Raw genomic sequence first — 24,466 nt, 5'->3', positions numbered from 1 at the left:
CTATCCACGTCTTCATGTCACAATGTGTATATATAAGGATGAGAGATGAGGCGTACTTCTTGCTCACTAAATTATTTCATCATGTTTGTTTATTTTTTTTAAAGCTACCCTCCAGTCTTGAAAGATGGCACTACTCACAGTGAAATTATATCCATGTGAGCGTGATGGGCTGGTAAGTTAGCTAGAGGGACAACAATCCCTACCCCACTGTCTGCATAGAAAGATTATTTCCTGCTGTATGGAAAATTTGTCCCCTGCTGGACAGTACAGCCTAAATGATAAAAACTAGCATTATCTGGCACAACTTGCAAAACAGTTTCACACTGTTGGGAAGAGTATCGACTATAGTACACTTGGGATATATTCATTACCCTGCTAATAATTATTCACTGAAGAACTGCAGTGGGATGAGAGTATCAAAATACTCGTCCCAAAATGAAAAGCTCATTCTCAATTGGAAGATGAAGTCTTAGGATGGGTTTTGTTATTATCAAAACACATTCTCACTGGCAGAGCAGGATATATGGACAGAGACACCAAGACACACACACAAAGACCCAGCGTGGGAGTGAGATGCACAGAGCAGGAGAGTGACACACACAGAGATGGGAGGATGGAGAGAAGCAGAGAGAGATGAAGAGACACATGGAGAGTTAGGGAGAACCACAGAGAGGGGGAGAGTTAGACAGAGAGGGAGAGGGCCTGACAGAGAAGGAAAAAGTGAGCAGGAGAGAGGGAAAGAGAGGGAGACAATGAAGAAGACAGATACCGAGGGAGAAAGAGGGAAAGAGCTAGACAAAGAGGGAGAGAATGAGACAAAGAGGGAGAGACACAAAGAGTGAGAAAAATACACAGAGAGAGGAACAGAGAAACACACAGAGAGGGTGAGACAAAACAAGGGAGAGGCACAGTGAGCCAGAAAAAGATAAAGCGATAGAGAGATTTTTGTGAGACAAAGAGGAAAAGAGAGAGACACAGAGAGGTAGATGAAGACAGAGAGACACACATACATAGGGAAGGAGAGAGAGCTCCTTATGGCAGAGAATATGCCTACCAACTCTGTGATACTGTATATCCCCAAGAACTTAGTACAGTGCTCTCCACATAATAAAGCGCTAATAAAAACAACTGACTAATTGAGATGGGCATGTCTGGACACTGGCACCCGGGCCAGGCATGTGGACTGCAGCTATTTAAGAGGCAACTGTGCAATCTGTAAGATTTCTTCCAAAGGGACTCATCTGGCAAACGTGTGGTGAAAGAAATGTTTGTCTCCCTTGTCAAGTGGAAGCCCCTTTCTAGTCAAATATATTTCTTATTTTGTACCTCCCAAGATCCCAGTACAGTGCACTGCACCAAGTAGGTGCTCAATAAAGTTCTCTACTAACCACTAGTAGCAAAGCATAGCATTAGCACCCGGGGAACAATTCTCTGCTCAATTCCAGGAGAGATCACGGGTGAAGGTGTGGGATGGGGGAGAAACGGATGACAACTTTCATTTGTAGTTTCAGGGGCTCATTGTTGTACATAGAATATGAAGGAAATGAAGCCCATTAGTAGTAGTGGTAACGGTAGTAGTAGTAGAATAGACAGTAAAAAAGTAGTAATAATACCTTGAATTAAGAGTACCTTTCATCATAGGAGTTCAAAAAACTTCATTCCCATTACCTGCATTTATTCTCACATTGTTACAGAAGTCAGGAGTTTCCCCCGTTTTATAAATGGAGAAACTATGACCCATAGTTTCATATCAAACTACAAAATTGGTCAAGTTTAGAACCTCAAATCCTTGTCATTGCTCCAATGTTCTACGACATCATGCCATGAAGCAGTTACTGATTTCCCAAAGACTGGGTCACTGGGTTGGTCAACAACATTTACCGAGCACCCTCCGAGTCCTCCTAGGTGCTTTAAGGAGTTACAAAGGGAAAGGCATCATATATCACTTTCTACCTGAGTTAACCCCAAGTCAGCTCATCTAATGCTGCTATATGCTTTCATTAACATTTTCCTAGATTTTAAGTGACGTTTTAAATCATTCTAGTGTAGCTTCAGAAAAATCCAAAGGTCAGACCCCTCTATATCAAAGTTGGAACCTAGTCTCCGCAGCGAAGCAGTCATTACTTTCACTCCTGAGGGAAGGAGATCTATTCCTTGGCTATCAGAAAATGGCATTATAAAACTTCATTCTACAACTGGGGAACTACCACCCCCAGGTCAAACTCAAGTATTTAAGTCAATCTTGGCCTCCCGGGCCCTTTGGGATGACACTGTAACAACAGCAGCACATGGAGAAACAGAGCCTAGTAGAAAGAGCACAGGCCTGGGCATCAGAGGATCTCCTTTACTTTTCTGCCTGTTCACCCTGGGCAAGTCACTTAACTTCTCTGTAAAACCACAACAGTAAAATGAGGATTCAATACCTGTTCTTCTCTCCTACTTAGACTGTGAGTTCCATGTGGGACAGGGACTTTGTCCAACCTGATTGACTTGTAACTAACCCAGAGCTTACAACAGTGCTTGACACATAATAATTGCTTAATGAATACAGTACTACTACTAATAAAAATAATAATACCCCAGTGTGAAGTGACATGAAACCATGAGCATACACACATAAATACACACACGAATAAAGGTTCTTCCAAAGCATACCAAACTTTCTCTCTTTTCTTTATTCTTTAACCTCCCAGATTCCTGTATTGATTATTTTTAACATGGAGAAAGGCTTCAAAATATCACGGCAGTTTTACATAGTGGCTAAAAATTTTCAAGTGACCACAAAATTTAGTTTGGCCCTATTGTCCAGCTTCATTCAAGGTGGATAGATTCACCTAGTTTTCCTATCTCCATTTGCTTACAATAAATTAACGCTGATTTCAGCTCACTACCTCCCAACCAAACATGCAGGAAACCCTCAAGAAAAACTGATACAGAATTTGTACTTCCCAAGTGCTTAGTACAGTGCTCTACACATAGTAAGCGCTCAATAAATACGATTGATGATGATGAGGCAGTTTATTCCATTTTTTGTTGACCTTTATACCTGATTTCTTAGAGCTTTGACCTAGTAGGTTTGGGGTTGTGGTACTTTGCAATGTATTAGGGTAAACTGACCTAATCAACCAACGAGGACACAGGGTGAGAGATTCCACACAAATGGGGACTGACATTTTGGAATTTTGACTTGCTTTAAATATGTCACTGATGTAGTGACAGGCTCAGGGAAAATTCAGAAAGCTATTCATTAGGAAAAAGGAGAGAAATTCTCTGAGTTGATATGAATATTGTCACCATTTCAAGTTTCGTATCAATAGAAAGCTCTTCCTAAACTGACCAATTGTGGAAAAGTCTTCATTTCAAACTATAAATACTTAGTACTTTAGTAAACATTTCTGTCCCAATGAGTGGGCTGTGTTTCCATTTTTTTTTTCTTCTTTTACCTGCCTCACTTATTAGCTCTTTGGGAAAACCCAGGAGCCAGTACTCTGAAACTAGTAGGCAGGCAAGAAATATTTCTGAATGATGGCAAGGGTAACAGAAACTGTGGGCCTATAATGTTAGCTAGAGAAGTAAGTCTTAAAACTACCAAGACAATTCATTTGTTACCTTATTTTACTGTAAACAAGAAGTGCATGTGAAAATTTCTCCAGGGTCATACCTCTTTTCTTCTTCCTATTCTTTTCTCCCTTTTTATCAATTTTCTGATCTCTTTCTCTTCCATCTTCTTCCTCTCATCTATATCTAACCCATTTTCTACCCCTTCCTCCCTCCCTGTCCAATTTTCTTCATTCCTTTCTCATGTCCCTGTCCTTATTCTCAAGTTCATTGGTGGGAAGATGGCATAGCACAACACATTCGGCTCCGGCTCAGAAGTGCCACCACTGATCAAAACAATGATTCACTTCATAGCTCTCATGTCACTGAGTGTGGAAAAGAAATAAAAAGAATTTGGCAGTCTTGTCAAATTGTCACCCAGCACTCTTAGCCCGATCAGCAAACTCCAATAAAACTCGGGGCACTGCAGGGGCAGGAGTCCAAATTAGTTCAACAAACTTTCTGCTTTTGTTCGGGTAGCACAAAACAACATCCAAAACAACACTGTGGGAAAATTCTAACATTGTTACAACACCGATTAAGGGATTGGAGGAGAAAGGAGGCCCGAAATGCATTTTCTCATCCTGCTCTATTTCTAGCAATAATCTAACCTTTTCCTGAATCCTGCTGTTGTCAGACGGCACACTTGGTTCCAGTTTAATTAGCAAGTGGGCAATTCATTTGGCATTATTAAGTATAGCATTTGGTGTCTCTAGGTCTCATATCTGCTAGATCTACTTCAACTCTTCAGTCACTTTCTGTTTTAGAACAGTAAAAACAATTCCTTAATTGGTCACTGTTGACTGACTTGTTTCTTCGAGAACAAGAAACATCATCTTTCAGACTAGATAATAGAAAGGTAATTAATACTGACCCTACAACTAGGTCACCTGATTATCAGAATGACAGTAAGTTTAATTTTTAAAGTAAAAGGATATTTAATTTCCCCAAAAGCCCTCTGACTACATCTTAGAACGATATCAAAGTAGAATCAATCCCTGTTCCAGAACTGTCAAAAAGGCAGTGATGAAATATAAATGAACCAGCCTTTGAACAAGTCAGGCAGGAATGATGAGAAGAGAAGACTAGATAATGTGTGCCAAAAGACCACGTTTATGTGCCACCTGTTCTCAGGAAGAATCCCAGGTTTCTACTGGTTATAAAATGGATTTCCAATTTCCAAGAAGTTATGCAAAGGAGCCAAAATAGGAGATACACAGTTGAGCAATATGTCTTTATATTACTTGCGGGGTACCGCAAACTTATAGCTCCAATAAGCAAGGATTTTAAAGTGAGCAGTAAGGAACACATCCTGACATTTAAGGCTGCCAGGCAAGCTAATACCTGTCTCCAAATATATGAGTTATTGATTGATTCACTTATTACAACAGAGTGGGTAACCAGCTGATTGTCATCTTCACCAAAGCAGAAGAAAGCGGGAGACATAATACAGGGCAGCAGAAGAAAAGCGGGAGACATAATACAGGGCAGATTTAAGTTAGACATAAAAAGAAAATGCAGAAGGAAGTATTTTAGGCAGAATGAGGCATCTTCATTTTAGGAGAGCCTTAAGAATAGGCTAGATACTCATCCACTTGAGTCGCTTAATGGTACAAGTATGAGTTAGCTATCCATTTAAGTCCCTTCCAGACGTATTATTGAAAAATTATTCATTGAGAAGAACAAACTAGTTGGCAATCCATTTACTAATCATCATCATTGCCCTTATTATTCAATAACTAATTTCACATGTCAATAGCATATAATGGGCATCACACAACAGTATTTTTTAAAGGCACGAGAAGTATTTTTTTGTATGGATTATCTTAGCCTGCTGCTATTATCTGCCTTCTGGTTTCTCAGTATCTATTGTGTAAAGCCCACTAATGTAGCAGTAGATGGGTGGACACAATGAAGATGCTAATAAATTTATAGACTTAATTTTAAAGAGGCCTCCAAATGAAGTGACCCTTCCAATATCAGTAATTTAGGAATGCAATGCCACATTTTCCAAAAAGAAGGTGAGGCCTGTCAATCCAGTGCTATTTCATCCAGTGACCAGTGACAATGAGGAGTGGTGAGATGGAGGAGAAAATAATTCTAGCAAAGGGTTGGGAATCTTGCAATTAAGAAATAAAATAGCACAAAGTCCTTAATTCAGGCTCTACTAAGCATCTACAATCATTCTAGAGAAGTTGGGACCTTAAGGCCACTTTAAGGTTAAAATCTTCTCAGAAGCCTGAGTATATATTTATAAGTGAACTTGATTCCTTAGAAATGAAAAACAAACGTAATATTAGTTGAAGAAAAATGCCATCTGTCTCGGTTTGGTTGTTCTTTTAGTGTCTGCCTGAATGCCACCTTCATGCTTTTCCCTCTTATGCCTTAACCACCTTAGAAACACAGATCTACTCTCTTGAACTTACTCCTACTACTTATTATGTTCACCCACTCTGGCAAATTGCTACATATGCTTCTTACCCTTCATGACCTATTTCTGAGTTCCTTCTTGCCTGCTATTTCTACATACTTTAAGACCAATAATTTAAAGCAATACAGATACAGTGTGGTCTAATTGAAACAGCACAGGCCCAGGAGTCAGGGGACCTTGGGTTTCAATCCCGGCTGCCACTTGCTTGCTGTGAAACCTAGGGAAAGTCACTTCACTTCTCTGGGCCTCAGTTTCCTCACCTGTAAAATGGAGTTCCCCCTTTCAGGGTCGCACCTGGAGATTTTCCAGTACTCTATTAGTCTCAACTACAGGAGGGAGAGTCAAGCAGAGACATATCCATTCCATTCCTAGCTTGGGCAGTGGCTAGCGAGTGGAAGGCAATCTGCTACTGGTCAAAACTCACCTGTGCTGGGCAGCAATGGCACGGGAAAGAGTCAAGGGCAGAGACTCAAGGTTACCGTGTGGAAGGAGGCAATGGTAAACCACTTTTGTATTTTTAGCAAGAAGACTCTGTGAATACACTCCCAGAATGATTGCAGACAGAGGTGGGGCCTTCTGAGAGACATGTGTCCATGGCATCACTATGGGTCGGAGACAACTCGACAGCATAAGACAAGACAAAATGGAGCTCGGTACTTGTTTTCCCTCCCCCACAGACTGTGAGCACCATGTCAGAGACAGCTCCAACCTGATTATTTTGCATACCCAAGGCTTAGTACAGTGCTAGGCATCCAGTAAGCATTTAAATGTCATTATTATTATTGTTATTATCACTACTACTACTGCATCTTCTCATTGGAGTTATCATCTTGGCTGTGGGCCCAAACACAAGGAGAGTGGACTCCTAAGGGCTCATAAGGGTGACCTGGGAACAAAGAGGTCTCAGAGTGGAGGCTGATCCATGGGAGATTCAAACCACACCTCCTTTGCTGTTTGCTTCCCCTCACTCCAGTACAGCCCCCTCTCCCCTCCCCAGTCTGTACTAAGCTCGGCTGCCCAGTTCATTGTTTATCATGCTTCATAAACCCCCACTAGTTGCCCATTCCTCTCCGTATAAAGCAAAAACTCCCGATCATTGGCTTTAAGGCGATCATCGGCACTCACCCCTCATTCCTCTCCCACTACACCTCAGCTCACCTGCTACGTTTCTCTCTTGCCAACCTTCTCATTTGCGTCTCTCTCACTGCCGACCGCTTGCTCACACCCTCCCGTTTACCTGGAACGCTCTCCCTCTTCACATCCAACAGACCACTACTCTCCCCATCTCCAGTCCTTCTGAAATCTCATCTCCTCCAGGAGACCTTCTCTGATTAATTTCTCATCTCTATACCCTGTTCCCCCTCCCTGCCTGAACTGACACATCAGCCCTTAAGAGAGGGCAGCCCTGGTCTACTCTGGCATCCTCTGTTGAAGGACCAAGAGAGCCCAACTCAGTTGCTGCTGGACTAGAAGGCAGTGAAGAACAGGTGTATGCTAGATTTTTGTGATTCCCCTCAGGTTATGAGCAATAATGGAAACAATGAATTCTGATTCCCACTAAGGAGCGACTGCTAAAAGTGACAGTAAAATATTTAAAATGTGCTCTACAGCTCTATTTAAAAATGGATCCCATTTCCCACTGCCTCCCACCAATACGCCACACTTTCTGGCCACTACCTTGCTGGATGTGAGTACACCCTGGGCTGGTCATCATCATCATCATCAATCGTATTTACTGAGCGCTTACTATGTGCAGAGCACTGTACTAAGTGCTTGGGAAGTACAAATTTGGTCAGGACAATCCCAAAATTTACGCTTTCAAAATGGTTTGTGTGGGCTTTGGTCACTGCCCCAACAGCAAGTCTTGTCCCTAAAATGTTCTTCTGGAACTGTGATGATAATAACAATGATAGTATTTGTCAAGCGCTTACTATGTGCCAAGCACTGTTCCAAAACTGTAGGCTAAAGAGGACCTCAGCCAGGTCTGCTGCTTGGTGGTAGTTGAAAGGGGTTCACTTGGTTGCTCCCAAATGAAACTCCCTTATCCAATACCTCCCAAGCCTACATATCAGGGATATGGCTTATGTGTCCCCTGGTTTGGGATGAGAGAGGAAAGCTAAACAGCAGCTGGCTAAAGGGGCCACGATGTCCCAGGATGCCAAAATGTCCAACTCTGACATCACAGCATTGGGAAGAACTTTCTGAACCACCTCCCTGGCCCTTCTCATGACACCCATTTGTTGAAGGCAGCATGGCCTAGTGGAAAGAGCTCAGCAGTATGAGTCAGAAGACCTGGGTTCTAGAGCCATTTCTATCACATCTCCTTTGTAACCCTGCTCATGTCACAACCTCTCTGTGCCTCAGTTTCTTCAGCTGTAAAATGGGGAAGCAGCACGGCCTAGTAGCAACAGCATGGGCTTGGGAGTCAGAGGACATGGGTTCTAATCCTGGCTCTGCCCCTTGTCTGCTGTGTGACTTTAGGCAAGTCACTCCACTGTGCTGTGCTTCAGTTACCTTATCCGTAAAACAGGGGTAAAGACTGTGAGCCCCATGTGGGACAGGGACTGTGTCCAACCTGATTGCCCTGTATCTACCAAGCACTGTTCTAAGCACTTAACAAATACCATCATCATCATCATCATCATCATCATCATCAATCGTATTTATTGAGCGCTTACTATGTGCAGAGCACTGTACTAAGTGCTTGGGAAGTACAAATTGGCAACATATAGAGACAGTCCCTACCCAACAGTGGGCTCACAGTCTAAAAGGGGGAGACAGAGAACAAAACCAAACATACTAACAAAATAAAATAAATAGAATAGATATGTACACGTAAAATAGAGTAATAAATATGTACAAACATATATACATATATACAGGTGCTGTGGGGAAGGGAAGGAGGTAAGAAGGGGGGGATGGAGAGGGGGACGAGGGGGACAGGAAGGAAGGGGCTCAGTCCAGGAAGGCCTCCTGGAGGAGGTGAGCTCTCAATAGGGCCTTGAAGGGAGGAAGAGAGCTAGCTTGGTGGATGGGCAGAGGGAGGGCATTCCAGGCCCGGGAGATGACGTGGGCCGGGGGTCAATGGCACGACAGACGAGAACGAGGTACGGTGAGGAGATTAGCGGCGGAGAAGCGGAGGGTGCGGGGTGAATAATACCATAATTATTAGGATCATTGCTCTCCCTCCTTGTGCCACCCATGTCGGACGGGGCCGTGTCCAATCTGCTTGCCTCACCTATGCCCCAGTGCTTAGCACAGTACTGACACTGGGCACTTGGAAATGCCACCATTGCCACTGCAATCAAATGGATTGTGGGATTCCAGGTGGCCAGGACAGTTCATTAAAGTCCCAGCTGTGGCCAGTTGAGGCTCCTTTGTCCTGCTGGATTTTGTTGACCTGCCTCAGAAGTGGAGGAAGAGGCTAAAAAAGAGCTCTTTCTCCCAGCTTCCAGTAATAAAAAACAAACTTCTAGACCATCTTGCCAGCATGGAATTTGACGCTCTGGTATCATTCTAAAACTGCCGGCATGACTGAGAAACAACTGATTTCTAACTGCTCAAAATGACTGTTTGACATTATTTACACAAGCAGAATTAATAAATTTTTTTCCACAGAATGACTAGGAATCAACGTTCTTTCTTTGCAACACTGGACCGAGCACAGTATTCCAGAGACAGTTCAACAAGTGCCTTGTATGGATCAGCTGGATCTCTGTTAAGGCCTCCTCCTGCCCTTTTAAGGCACAAATTACAGTAGTGCTTAGAGCCGTTTCTAGCTTCTAAAAAGCTCGATTGTTTTTAAGGAAAAGCATCAACTAGGTTTTGTTCCAAATTGTGTTTTTCTATTAGAATAACTTTAATTTTCTAAAACTTAACCTGAACAAATATGTTTCCTTTCCATTTTTTCTCTGAATTTCAGTCAAAGCTTTCCAGCAATTAAAGATTTTCCCTGGAGTGTTGTAAATGAAACAACAGTTCCGTGCCAGGGCAAGAAAAGCCTTCATTAAACATAACTAAAAATAAACTAAACCTAAATCCAAGCAGCAAAGCTGATCAGTCTTGTTCCATGCTGAGCTGATTGAAATCCAAAACGGAAATATGTAGCATTTAGTGAAAAGTGAGCTTGATGTTTCAGTTTGGGTATTAGAATTCTGTCAATGGGATCTTTTTGGCTTTCGAAAGAATATTCTCCCAGTGAGAAACCAAGAAAGCCACATGACTACAAAGACAAAACTTTCTCATTAGGGTGAATTTAGAAACGTGCTGGTGAATGACTAGTTGGTCACAGTTTGGGATGCTTTTATGAATTATTCTTTTTCCACAAAAAGAGAAGGCAAAGTTAAACATTTCAAGCAGAGGGCAAAGTTTTTGTTTTTCTTACCATGGTTAATTAAAATTTTCTACATGTTCCAGATCAATTATTTTTTTCCTCTCTTTTTTTAAATGATGGGACACTTTCCCAGTCTTAAAACTGTAAATGGCACAGCTAGTAGGCTAGTCATCCAGAAAAGTGCAGTTGATGGGCACGAATGTGAGCGTACTTTAGTCTGATGGCATCTGCACAAATTTCCACTTCTATTCCTCACTGTTCAGTGTTATCAGCTGCCTCTCACATAAAGCAGATGGTACAACAAAAGTGTTCTTACACAGAGCCCAGTCACCTCCACTTCTTTTCCAAACAACCTGAATTCTAGAGAGACAACTTTTGAGCCCCACATTTCAAATCCTGAATTTTCATTCTTTTCTCTTTAAATTCCCCTGGTACTGCAGATATCCTCTCCAAATACCAGCACTAACTTTCCAAGAGCACCACTGTCCTTGAGCCAGGAACCTGGATAGAGGGAACACATTCGCTCAGACCCAAGAAAGAAAACTGTTATACTCTTATGCAGCCACAAGTAAAAAATAAATACTGAAGACCATTCTAGTTCGACTCAAAGAAGGTCACTGCTTGGGAGGCTTTTTTCTGGATGTTGGCACAGAGAGAAGGCACCTGAAAACAAATCCTTAGCTCTTCTGTGAATGTTGAGAACTTATATAAAAAGTTTCCTCCTCCTTAGGCAACTGCCATCAGGAGTGGTGTGAACTTTAAAGATACATTTCTCAGCTCAGACTATCCGGGGACTATGCCCTCTTAAAGGTCACATTATAATAACATCAGCTAAACCAATCTGGAAATCCACCCTATTGTAATATTCAGTGCATGTTAAAAAAAAAACTTTATTAATTGAACATAGGTCATAGACATCAAATGAACTATTTCCCCACTGACTGAACACATTATATTCGTGGGCTATAACAATCAAAAAATGATCTGGTCTTGAACCATAGGTTATTTTTGGTTCAAAATGAAATTATCAGCTCAGTTGGCAAGGCATTTGTGTTCATTACTCTGGCTTGCTTCCAGTTTCTGCCGGAGTGAATAATCTTTTATTTCTAATTAATAGGTTTGCAGGAACTAGATTTTCTTTTTTATTATAATTTCTATTAACAAAGACGATGCTGAGCAAAGAAACCAATTAGCACAGCATATGGGGTAAGGGAAGCACATCCCAAATATTAACCCATTCAGAATCATGAAAGACTTGCAAAGCACAGAAACCGTCCATTCCTCTCCACATCAAACAGAAATCCTGGATCACTGGCATTACAGCACTCAATCAGCTCTCTTACTTCTAATTAACCATTCTCTCCTCCCACTACACTTCAGCTCACACTCTTAATTCCTTTCAGCTAATCAGCTCACCATGCCTTCTTGTCTCTCCCACTCCTAACCTCTCTGCTTGTATCACTTCCTTTGGCTGGAACACACTTCCCCTTCATAAGTGACAGTCCATAGCTTTCCCCATATTCAAAGCCCTCCTGAAATCACACCTCCTCCAGGAAGCATTCCTTGATTGATTTCAATTTCTCCACTGTACCACTGTCTCCACTGTCACCTCAACAGCTGACTCAGGGTCATCTAATCATTTAACAACACCTAATTTCTTATAGCACTGAGGCACATAATTTACATGCCCCATTGCACAAAAGAACTAACTATTGTAGATATCTTCCTCCTATCTTTGATGTATTTTAATATAAGTCTTCCCCTGGTAGATAATAAAATCCTTGAAGGTTTTTATTATTTCTATAATAACAGCAATAATTGTGGTAATTGTTAAGCACTTACTATGTGCCAAGCACTGTACTAAATGCTGGGGTAGCTACAAGCTAATCAAGTCAGATACAGTCCCTGCCCACAGTCTAAGTAAGAGGGATAAAAGGTACTGAATCCCCATTATGAGGATGAAAGCACAGTGAAATTAAGTGACTTGCCCAAGGTCATACAGCAGGCTAGTGGCCGTGGCAGGATTAGAACCCAAATCCTCTTTCCACTGGAGGACTCTTTCCAAGAGTACTCTGCACACAGCAAGCACTCAAATGCTATTGATTGACTACTTTGCACAATCAACAAATATTGAATACATGTGAATTTATTCCTGCTCAAAATAACTTTAAAAACTCCGAAGAGGGCACTTCTTATTCAGTGAATTAACAACTGTCCCAGGTAGCTCACAAATTTCAGAGTGATTAACATTAAACTCTGGCAGATCAGTAATTACTACTGGAAAAAAGTGAAGACTAAGAAAGATTAAGAAGGAAAAGAGAAAACGTGTATAAGAGTTATAGGAATGAACTGCTTTTTAACATTTTAGCATGACAATTAAGGGACGAGGAAAAGCGGGATTGGCAAGACAGTGAGAAGCAGCAAAAGGAGAACACAGATTTGTTTTTTGCTTTTTTGCCAGTATTTTCCTGTCGAGCCTTTGTCCAGTTTTCTAGCATTTCAGCGTCAAGAGATGGGAAAAAGAGAAGGAAGTTTAACAGCTGCCCAAGTGTTTGAATGCAACTGTTGGGATTTCTATTTTAAAGGTGAGGTTTTTCTGGCCCAAAAGTGTTCTCTTGGATGGGCATCATAATGTTGAAGAAGAAAACAGTTTAAAGTAAAGATAGGGTGAACGTTCATTAACTGACTGACTGGCAAAGACTCATGGGCAAAGATCAGAAAATGCAAACCTGCTCTCTCCATTAATCAAGCAGTCATATTTACTGAGCACTTTACTGGGTGCAGGGAACCGTACTGAGTGCTGAGTTGGTAGGCACATTTCCTGCCTGCAATGAGCTTATAGTCTAGAGTCTACATCTAAAGCTAACTTGGGTAATAATAACAATTATTATGGTATTTGTTATGTGCTTACTATATGCCAGGCACTGTACTAAGCACTGGGGTAGATACAAGATAATCTGGCTGGACACAGCCTCTGTACCACATGGGGCACCTAGGCTCAATCCCCATTTTACAGATGAGGGAACTAAGGCACTGAGAAGTTAAGCGACTGCCCAAGGTGGCAGTCAAGTGGCGGAGCTCGGATTAGAACCCAGGCCTGAACTCTGAACACTAGACCACACTGCTTCTACAACGCTAACACCACTTAATATCAACAGAAGAACATTCAGCTCCTGGACAGCATGATAGAAATTCCCTCTCTTCCCCTTTTCCAACCCAAAGTGGAGTAACAGCCCAATAAAATCACAGTGATCTTGGTGGCCAAAACCCCAACTTTGCTCAGCTCACTCTGTTTATTATTCTCTCCTGAGGATTAACTGCTCCATAACAAAATCCCCAAAATAGTTTCCTAGAAATTATTTTCTTGGCAGCTTAGAACATGGAACTCATTTCATGACCCTAACTCAAGACCCCAAAGGCAACGCAGAAATCCAGATGTCAAATCAATGGTTTCTACTGAAACTTTAGTGTGCAAAACACTGTACTAAGTGCTTGGGACAGTACAAGAGTAGATAGACACAATCCAAGCTCCTGTAGCCTGTGCAATTATTTAAGTGTCACACTAGATAATGATCCAGGATTGTAGCCTGCCCCAAACTGTTTACTCTCTCTTGCTAAGTGATGTATCCCTTCTGGTTAGAAACCGTGTGCCCCTATTTTAACTTGCGGAAGTTTGGGGAAAGGGGAAAAAGGTCAACTTTTCCTCCTTCAAGAAATCAGAAACTAAAGCACCAAACTCATTTGCTCCTACTCTCTCAGGCACACTTATGCAGACCCACATACAAGTACAACATTCTGCGTTAACCAGTGATCTCTAGCATACAGCTATCTCATTCTAAATCATCACAGATCCCATCTCAATCTCTCCAAGGTGTCGGTATCCCAACTTCCCTGAACAAAATGACAGAGTTACTGATGTGGAAAAGCAAACTGCTCGCAGGTTTCAATGCCAGGGATTCGCTCAGTCCTGGTATTCACTTGCATAATATAAACCACTGTCCTTCAGGAAAGAGAGAGATTAGGGGGCCAACGGACTGAAAGGACATGCCAGCAGCACTGGGCTGAAGAAAACAAAGATTATCAATTTAATTCTAGGACAACTAATTAGATGAGATGGATGATTTTGACAGTGCATGTAAAGCCAAAACAGAAGGGAACAGAGAGGAATTTTTCTGTATATTCTGACTGAATACCACTGATTGATTGGCTGAAGTCGACAGACCAGACGGATGTTTCAAAGATCACCTCAGGAACAATTGGTCATTTTTTTCAGCCCCATTCCCCCCAGGGTATTTTAGGCTCTTTGCTGGTTCTTTCAGCGGTGCTTGTGCGTAAAATAGAGGTCCGCTATTTCAAAGTATGTCATCTAGCCTTCTCCTCGGGGCAGCCCCATACACAGCCTCAAGGTCTGGAGTTCAAATGCATAATACTCAGAGGAATAGGATGAATAGTTTGAAGAAACAACTAAGACAAATTTAGAACCAGCATTATACTTGGGTGACCAGGAAGCTTCAATAAGGGCAAGCCATGTAACCAAAGGATTCCAGACAGCCTTGGAGAACGATGGTGCTGTTGACATCACTCACTTAAAAATGGTAGCGCTGGGCTGGGAGAAATAGAGCCTGCCTATTCTGAAATGTATATAGTAGCTGAATCACACAAAAAAAGGCTATTGGTCACCTGGGAAAATGTCTTTCAGTTTCCACAAAGTCCCTGTTACTTTCTTTCAACTTGTTTAACAAAATAGGGGAGAAGTAACTATGCTAACAAAGAAAATCTTTCATCACCACTTTGAGAAAGCTATTTACTTTCTGACTACTTAGATGAACTCCTGAAATTAGAACATAGATGATAATAGCCACAAAGTGGGTTTCTTCTGAGGTTTTTTTTATTTTTTGATATCAAAAAAATTCCAAGTCCAAAAGAAAAAAATGTAAAAGCAAAACATTGTTCACCACCTAGAGCTTAGGAGAATCAGCTTCAAAGAAATCAGTAAGCCTATATCAACTGCAAGCATATTGAGGTGCCAGGTGAAAGAAGGAAAAATTTCATTTAAAGTTTTATATGATAAAAAAGTGATTAAGTTTTGTTTTGAGAGAGCTATATCTAACTAGGTCCGGGCTAGGTGAGAGAGGAGGAGAAGTGACTTTTCTTCAATTCCCAGACGTTTTCAATTCTACATAGGCACCCAGGTTTGTGGGGAGGCGGGGAGAGGGCGGCAGTGCACATGGAGGATACGTAGGAGATATGGGAATAAAAACAAGATATTCAATTATCTTTGATCACTTTTCCAAACTGCTGACTTCAATGAAGACAATGATAAATGAATCTGCAAAAAATAGGGTCCCCTTTTTGTAAGAATTTTGTCATCTGAATACTATTAATCTGTTGCTAATATGATTACAAGTTGGGTGCTTAGCACATTCTAAGATTCTTATGTGGTTTAGAAAAAAAACACCACCACAAAGGAACCCAGTATCCTATTAATGATAGCATTTATTAAGTGCTTACTATGTGCAAAGCACTGTTCTAAGCGCTGAATAATGATGGCATTTCTTAAGCGCTTACTATGTACAGAGCACTGTTCTAAGCGCTGGGGGGGATACAAGGTGATCAAGTTGTCCCACGTGGGGCTCACAGCCTTAATCCCCATTTTACAGATTAGAATAATAATAATGATAATGATGGCATTTGTTAAGCGCTTACTATGTGCAATGCACTGTTCTAAGCACTGGGGAGGATACAAGGTGATCAGATTGTCCCACATGGGGCTCACAGTCTTAATCCCCATTTTACAGATAAGGTAACCTAAACTCAGAGAAGTTAAGTGACTTGCCCAAGGTCACACAGCAGACATGCGGTGGAGTCAGAATTTGAACCTATGACCTCTGACTCCAGAGCCCTTGCTCTTTCCACTGAGCCACGCTGCTTCTCACTCTACACTGGCATTCTGAAACCACAGAAGCTTAAATTTGCACACCTTCATCTGTGAAAGGCAAACTAACGCTTAAAAGATTATTGCATTTAAGATTTGGAGAACAGTGCTGCAGAATGCAGATGGTAGGAAGAAGTAGTGTTTCACATCACCATGGTATAAGGTCAAGGTTTCTCATTCCCAAAACACACACGGTAACTATAGTGACCAGAATAAAACCTCAGAAATTGTTAGCAATTTTTACATTAGGAAGAAACCTGCAACTCTGTTTCACTCATTAAACTTAGCTATTGGAAATGCCACTGAAACATTTTCCAAGAATAGCTGAAACTGCATAATAGAACCATTTGAGCCTTTTACGCAGTCAACACTAATTGTCTGATTTGCTGTAGGGCTTTTAAAATATTTGCTGTAATAATTATGTTATTTATATCTTAGTTCATTTAAATCTAGGCCTATACATTTATATTATCAAAACTAAAAAGGATCAGACTTTCTGGTTGAGTCAGCTATTCCCTGGGTGCAAGTTAGGAAAGCACACTCTCAGACAACTGCAATGCCATTTAGTGAATTATTGAAACTGAAAGAGTTACTGCACCGTCCTGATTGGCTCATTGATACCTAAGGAAGAGCTGACTTGAGCATGTGGCCCATCATTCTACTTTGGCAGGAACCTTGTATTTTAATATTGAATTTCAAGATGTTTCCATCATTCATTGAAAGGAAAAAAAAACATAAAATAGTTCCAGGTAGAAAATGTCCATAGAGATAATCTCCCATCTACCAGTTTTCACGCAGTATGGATTTGTCCCTTTTCACCTCACCCTTGAGTGTCTCATCTCTTCCAATTCCCCAGATCACATTCTGTGCTCTTTCACTAATTTTTAATGACACTTGTTAAGCGCTTATTATGTACCAGGCACTAAGCACTGGGGTGTATACAAGACAATCATGTTGAACTCAGTCCATGTCCCACATGGAGCTCACAGCCTTACTCCCCATTTTGTCTCTTCTTATGCTGTAGAGTCGTCTCCGACCCATAACGACGCCATGGACACATCTCTCTCAGAATGCCCCACCTCCATCTGCAGTCGTTTTGGTAGCGTATCCGTAGAGTTTTCTTGGAAAAAGGATGGAAGTAGTTTACCATTGCCTCCTTCCGCGCAGTAAACTTGAATCTGTGCCCTCGACTCTCTCCCGTGCCTCTGCTGCCCAGCACAGGTGAGTTTTGACCAGTAGCAGATTGCCTTCCACTTGCTAGCCACTGTCCAAGCTAGGAATGGAATGGACAGGCCTCTGCTTGACTCTACCTCCCGCAGTCTAGACTGGTAGAGTACTGAAAACCCCCCAGGTGTACCACTGAGAGAGGTACTCCCCCTTTTATAGGTGAACTAAGGCACAGAGAAGTTAAGTGACTTGCCCAAGGTCACATAGCAGGCAGGTGCTGGGGTTAGGATTAGAACCCAGGTCCTCTAACTCCCAAGCCATGCTCTTTCCACTAGGCTACGCTGCTTCTCTGGGCCCAGTATTAACCTATGAAAGAGAGGGTCCATAAATAGCAAAATTCCTACTCTGAGAAGAGATGCAAAATTAGGAAGCAAAAAGCATGACCTACTGGAAGGAGCACAGGTCTGAGATTGAGCAGACCTGGGTTTTAATCCAGGCTCTACCTCTTGCCTGTTGTATGACCACAGGCAAGTAACAACTTCTTGGTGACTCTGTTTCTTCATCTCTAAAATGGGGATTCAATACCTGTTCTCCCCCCTACTTAGACTATAAGCCCTATGTGGCACAGGAACTAGGCCTGATTGGATTACATGGCACTTACCCCTGGACGGAGTACAGTGCATGGCATATAGTAAGTGCTTAAAAATAGGAGGAGGAGAAGAAGGAGGAGGAGGAGAAAAGAAGAAGGAGGAGGAGAAGAAGGAGAACAAGAAGAAGAAGAGGAGAAAGAGGAGGAGGGAAAGAGGAGGAGAAGGAGGAGGAGAGGGAGAAAGGGAGGAGGAGAAGGAGAAGAGGAGGAAGAGGAAGAGGAGGAGGAGGAGAGGAAGAGGAGCAGGAGGAGGAGGAGAAGGAGAAGAGGAGAAGGAGAGGAGGAGGAGGAGGAGGAGGGGGGAAGGAGGAGGAGGAGGAGAAGAGAGGAAGAAGGAAGGAGGAAGGAAGAAGAAGAGAAGCAGCAGCAATGGTATCAAAGGGTGAGGGTCTAATGTAGCCCATGGGTAATATATAACAGCAGAAACAGGGCCAGTTTGTATTCAAGGGCCCAGGCCCATTCTATTGCTCTAGAATGGGGATGTTCCACTTTAAGCACAACATTTGAATAATAATCACTTGGATCCTGAAACTTATGCCATCACAGTTCATTTTGGACATTCATTAACAATGGGGATTACAATGAATAATTCTATCACACTAGTGTGTGCTTTACCTAGCTTACTATTAGTGAATGGGATATTTTACGGTCACATTAACAAGAGTACTTGTGGAAATAAAATTGACTAGTATAGGCAGAACCTTGTGAGAAGTATGACCTTAAAAAAGAGTCCTTATTCTCTCAGCTCATTTAGCTTCAAAGAATAAACATATAAAAATTAAATGTTTCCCTGCCGCCCTGCCTCAAGCTTAATTCCAACAGTAACAGATTTAATGAGCTGACATAACAGCCAGTTCATGGTGTTCCAGCATGTGACATTTAAGGCGGACTTTGGTCAGAACTCCAACTTTCTTATTGTTCTGAAGTACAGGGCAGCTTCTCACCACCAAACTGTAAAATCAATATGAAATAGCTGCTTCAGCCAGCCAAGACTCTCTTTCATTTGCTGTTAGCTCTCTAATTTGCTCATTTGTTTTTCTCTAAGTACATTATTAATCCCAGAAGCAGCCTTTGGGGGCTTAACCATGGCTTCATCTTCAATGAAAGCAAATTATTCAGTCATTTTTTCAACAAGATATTTCCACATTCGAAGCTAAATCAACACACCCATCCCCCACCCCCAAAACCACACTGCCTGGACTTCTCCGGTGGCTTACTGAGCCCCATTCCTTGAGCAAGAGCCAATTCATCGCCAAACCTTCAGACCACCACTGGATCCCTCACCCACCAGAAGGGAAGTGTGCTCTAACTCACCCAGAAGAACCGCTGATCAGAACATCAGACAATGGAAATAATAGTAATGATGGTATTTGTTAAGTACTTACTATGTGCCAAGCACTGTTCTAAGCACCAAATACTGATTATAATAAAGGGACTGGAGCACTAAAGAATTTGCTGGGCGACCTTGGACCTATTGTGAACTTCTTAAAGGGATATGGGAAGAATTTAAAAGATCAGGTCAATCAATCGGTTACATTTATTGACGTTTTCCCTTGTCAACCCATACTGTATAATCCACCAGGACAGGAAGTAGGTATTGAATCAGGAGATACAGAAGTGTAATTTCTGCCCCCAAGGAGCTTACATCTTAGATGAAAGACACACAGATACATTGATGGCTAAAAAACAAATAGCAAGAAAATGAGACTAGATATGAATAACAAGGATGGCTCTAATGTTTTATGACTCAACTAGTACAAAGATTTACATAAAGTGAGTGCTCAATAAATGCTACAGACTGATTGACCTATAACAATCTGGCTCCCATTCAACAGGAAAATGAAGAATTGCTGTAAAATGTGGCATCTGAAGAAATCACTAGCATCAATTTGTTCCTCCTTCCTCTCCATTTTACTCATGTAACCTCTTCACAGTTTACGATCTAATCCAGAGGTCCCCAATTGAAGTCAACTCACATCCCTTCAATATAGATTTATTTCATTGTTAAAGTAGTTTCCCTTGCTAAAAGAGGCAACTACTGTGACACCATTCAAGCATCATCTTCAGATATAATCTCCTCCGGTCTATAACATTGCTGCCAAAGCAGAAAGAGTTCATTGTTCCGAAGTCCATGTTTTTCAAAGCAGCACTATTTAATGATAGGAGCAACTTGACAATACAGAGTTAACAGTGGGTATTTAAAATCTAATAAAAGCTGATGAAGATTACGATCTGTGTTTAGTTAAAATTGGAATTGAACTCACTCACCAATACCAAAATGCAAAGAATTGGACAGAGCAAGCCATCAGATAGCAAGTTTCATTCTATGGTACACTTAGGTCATCTGAGTAATTGCAAAACTGGTGCTGTCCACACACCATTTTGATCCAGAGTATGGGGCCTTAAAAAATGAGAAATGGCAAAGTGTTTACCTTCTTAGGGCTTTTCTTGCCACCTTTCTGCAAAGCCTTATCTTCGCCTAGCACTGCTGATATTTAGTGATGCTGAGATTCGGGCAACCCTGTTTTCAAATGTCATTCAAGTGACTTGCTTCCTGGTTGTCCTGAATTGAGAAAGTGCTTAATGTGCCCTATATTGAAGTGACCATAAAATGGAGATTTTTCTAGCACATCTTCCATATCTAAGGTAACTGGGCATTAGACATACAATTCAAGAAACTGAAGCACGGCACTTGTAAATCATCTGTAGGTAGTTCTGAAAACAGTAAAAACATTTTTGTAAAGTTAAAGATGCCATGGAAGATGAACTACTCCTGAGCTATATACCCCTCTCCTAAAAATACTGATGTGAGGAATTATGGGATTTATACACAGCCTGAGACAGCATTTATGCATGACTGGCCAAGAACAATGTAGTCTCAAATTGATGGATATTTTTTCCTAATTCACCCTGCATACATGTGGTTCTCATTTTTCAACCAACTGTAATCTGTCCAATCAAAATTACTAAATTTCAGAATCAGCATTATTCCACTTGGAGAACATTAATGAAAGACCTGTCATGCAATTGCCAGTAGGTTTCTATTAGAGATTTTGCCTTTTTTCAGGCCCTCTGATGACTATCACCAGCTAAGATCTTTTAGGCGTTGAAATAACTTTAGCCACTGAATGTCATCAGATCTCTAGATCCTCCTTCATTGTATTTTTTTACAGTCTCTGTCAACTTCACTTCCAGATCTGCTCCATAATCACGGGTTTCAATGACAATTGCCACAACCCAAGGGAAAATAAATACATTTCAGGGTCAGCAGAAACTAACTGGGCGGTAGGTGGGCCAGCAGGAAAAGACACTCGGGTTTAACTCAGATCCTCAGTATATTTTGAGTACCTAAGCTTGCTGCGAGCATGGAACGTATCTACCAACTCTGTTCTACTGTACTCTCCCATATGTTTAGTATAGTGTTCTTCACACAGTAAGCGCTCAGTAAATACATTAGATTACCAATGGTGAGCAGGGCACTGTATTAAGCATAGGGGAAAGCTGGGAGGAGAAGTTCTATTGATGACATCACCACTCTCATCCCCCCAAAAGATGTCTACAGTAGTACTTCCACTTATAACAAATTAAATAAGCTCCTCCAATAGACTGTAAGCGCCTTGAGGGCAGCAATTCTGTCCACCAACTATTGTATTGTGCTCTTCCAAGCACTTATTACAGTGCTCTGAGCACAGTGAGTGCTCAATAAACACCACTGACTGAAGGGGAGGGGCTACTCGGTTTCCATTGGTGACTGAGAGCTATTCCTAGATGAAGACCCTACCTCTAAGTGGCTGTCCTTATTCCGATACCCCACACTGTCAATGGGATTCAGGTTCAACACTGTTAGAGACAGCAAATCATAATTCAGAACAAATAGATGAAGTAGTTACTGAAATTGCTTTAAATTGCTTGGGTAAAACTCAATCCAAAGCCATCCAGATTTAAAGTACCTACTTGTGGAGTACTCACCCTAGAGCTAAAAGGAAGGTGTTTATTAAGTCTCATTCTTTGATTGTATCGTACTCTCCCAAGCGCTCAGTACAGTGCTTTGCACACAGTAAGCAATCAATCAATATGGCTGAATGAAGGGTATTTGTTATAGCGCTTACTATGTGCCAAGCATCGTAGTAGGCACTGGGATAGATCTAAGATAATCAGGCAGGACACAATCCTTGTCCCACATGGGGCTCACAGTCTAAAGAGGAAAGGGAATGGACATTTAATCTCCATTTTTCACAAGAGGAAACCAAAGCACAGAGAAGTAAAGTGACTTGCCCATGGTCACACAACAGGTAAATGACAGAGGCAGAATTAGAACTCAGGTCCCCTAAGTCCCAGATCCACGCTCTTGCCTCTAAGCCAAGCTATGATACCAACATCTCAGTTGCTTTTCTGTGAGACATCACTTCCTTTTTCAAAAGACCAGTTGCCCTTGCAAGTAAAGCAGTGGGGGTCCCTTAGAATCGAAGAAACCTCCTTCTAAATAGGACTGCATTCCTTATGAGTCACACTGTTTGTTGCGGTGGTGAGAAACAACTGTCCACCTCAACTAGCTTTGGGAAGAAACTTGGCCTGTCCCTTGGCTTTTCCAGAACAAGTTCCCTATTATCTGCCTCTGCCGACTTGTCAGCACCATTCCAAAAACTCAGGCGATATCTGGAAAGTCAGCAAGGTCTGGTGGAGGAGACGGCTAAACTCACCCCTCTCCCCACCCACCCACCCACTCACTCCCTAGCTGCCTATCCTTCCAGTCCCCAGCTTCGACACTAACAGGCTTCTTGGGGTTGTGCTACTGAATTGTAAGTATTAAAAAGAAAATTCAAGATTTATTCTTCCAATGGCACTTTAGTTTGTAAAATTAAGACTCAACAGAACGCGTTAGACATCATTTGTTCTGCGGATGAAATTCTAACATTCAAAAACTCCCACGCTGAACGAGCTATCGGCATCTCTGTACATTAAATACGTAAAAACAACTTCATCAAGTTATGCTTTTATTATTCGTCACTTGCCAAAGCAGAAAGGCGTGAACAGAAAATGACTGTGGAAGAACCACTCCCTACAAAAACACACATGCTATTTTAAGAACCTGTATCTCAACCGGAAAATTACTACATTTTTATTTCTCCCATTCCTTTCCTTCTCTCTCTCTTTCTCTATCTCTCTCTCTTTACTTTCCCCCAAACCACATATCCCACCTGGATTATTCACAATTCTAACTCAGCTCTGAAATGATTTGCCTAAAGCAGAAGCTTCCTCCAAAAACTTAACTGGGGAAAAAATTGGGTAGGCACAAACTTCCTCATACAGAGAAACTCATACAACACCAGAGTCTCAAATCTAGCTGCATTCAGTTCAACACCCAGCTGGCCCCAGGCTCTTCAGTAGCTGCTAGAGCACAGGTATGGGTGTCAGAAGGTCATGGGTTCTAATTCCGGTTCCTCCACCTGCCTGCTTTGTGACCTTGGGCAAATCACTTTATTTCTCTGGTCCTCAGTTACCTCATCTGTAAAATATGGGGATTGAGACTGTGAGCCCTACGTGGGACAGGAACTGTGTCCAACCCAATTTGCTTGTATCCACCCCAGTGCTGAGCACAGTGTCTGGTATACAGTAAATGCTTAACAAATACCACAATTATTATCGAACAAGCCCGCTTTTCCCCCTTCCTACCCCTAGCTGCCGAGTCTGACTGTAGTGCTAGGGCCAGGGTCGGGGGAGAGAAGTGACTGGCACAATTTGTGCTTCTCTTGCTCCTGGGTGTGACCTTCTTCTTCTCAGCCAGTCACTGGATCCTGTCCAGCCTCTCCCAGATTGGACTCAGCAATTAAGAGGAAGTGGCCCTCACACTCAAATGTCTACCTTCCCCCTTTCACTTATAATAATAATAATTGTGGCATTTGTTGAGCGCTTACTATGTGCCAGGAACTGCATTAAGCTGTGGGGTAGATAGATTCTATTGAGTTGGACACCATCCCTATGCCACAGGGGCTCACAGTCTTAATCTTCATTTTACAGATGAGGTAACTGAGGCCCAGAGAAGTGAAGTGACTTGCCCAAGGTCACACAGCAGACAGGTAACAGAGCTGGGATTAGAACCCAAGTCCTTCTGACTTCCAGGCCGGGCTCTAGCCATTGGGCCACACTGCTTCTCAATTCATGTGCTCTGAGTGGTACCAAGGGTTACTGTTGGCATGTACCCTTGGCTCGGCTGTGTCAGCAGACCTCTGCAGAGAGGTGCAGTGAGGAAGACAGAAACGGGTAGGAGCATCTTTAAATGATACCCAGATTGATTCCGTTTTCAAAATGACTAGAATGTGCTCTTAAAGAATGATTCAGACAACTTGAGAATCT

At 41.9% G+C, this 24,466-nt stretch overlaps 1 protein-coding gene and 1 non-coding gene across 2 annotated transcripts in view; one reads left to right on the top strand and one right to left on the bottom strand.

The window, feature by feature from the left end:
- The window catches only part of SEMA5A (semaphorin 5A), a 365,291-nt gene that overhangs the window by 319,106 nt on the left and 21,719 nt on the right, over positions 1-24,466 (bottom strand). The window lies entirely within an intron of this gene.
- LOC119949010 lies at positions 6,305-6,442 on the top strand. The gene has a single exon (XR_005457108.1). It is a non-coding gene; the product is annotated as a small nucleolar RNA SNORA7 (small nucleolar RNA).

Source organism: Tachyglossus aculeatus, chromosome X3 (assembly GCF_015852505.1).
Source record: "Tachyglossus aculeatus isolate mTacAcu1 chromosome X3, mTacAcu1.pri, whole genome shotgun sequence".
NCBI lineage: Eukaryota > Metazoa > Chordata > Mammalia > Monotremata > Tachyglossidae > Tachyglossus > Tachyglossus aculeatus.
This window is presented reverse-complemented; position numbering and strand designations above follow the sequence as displayed.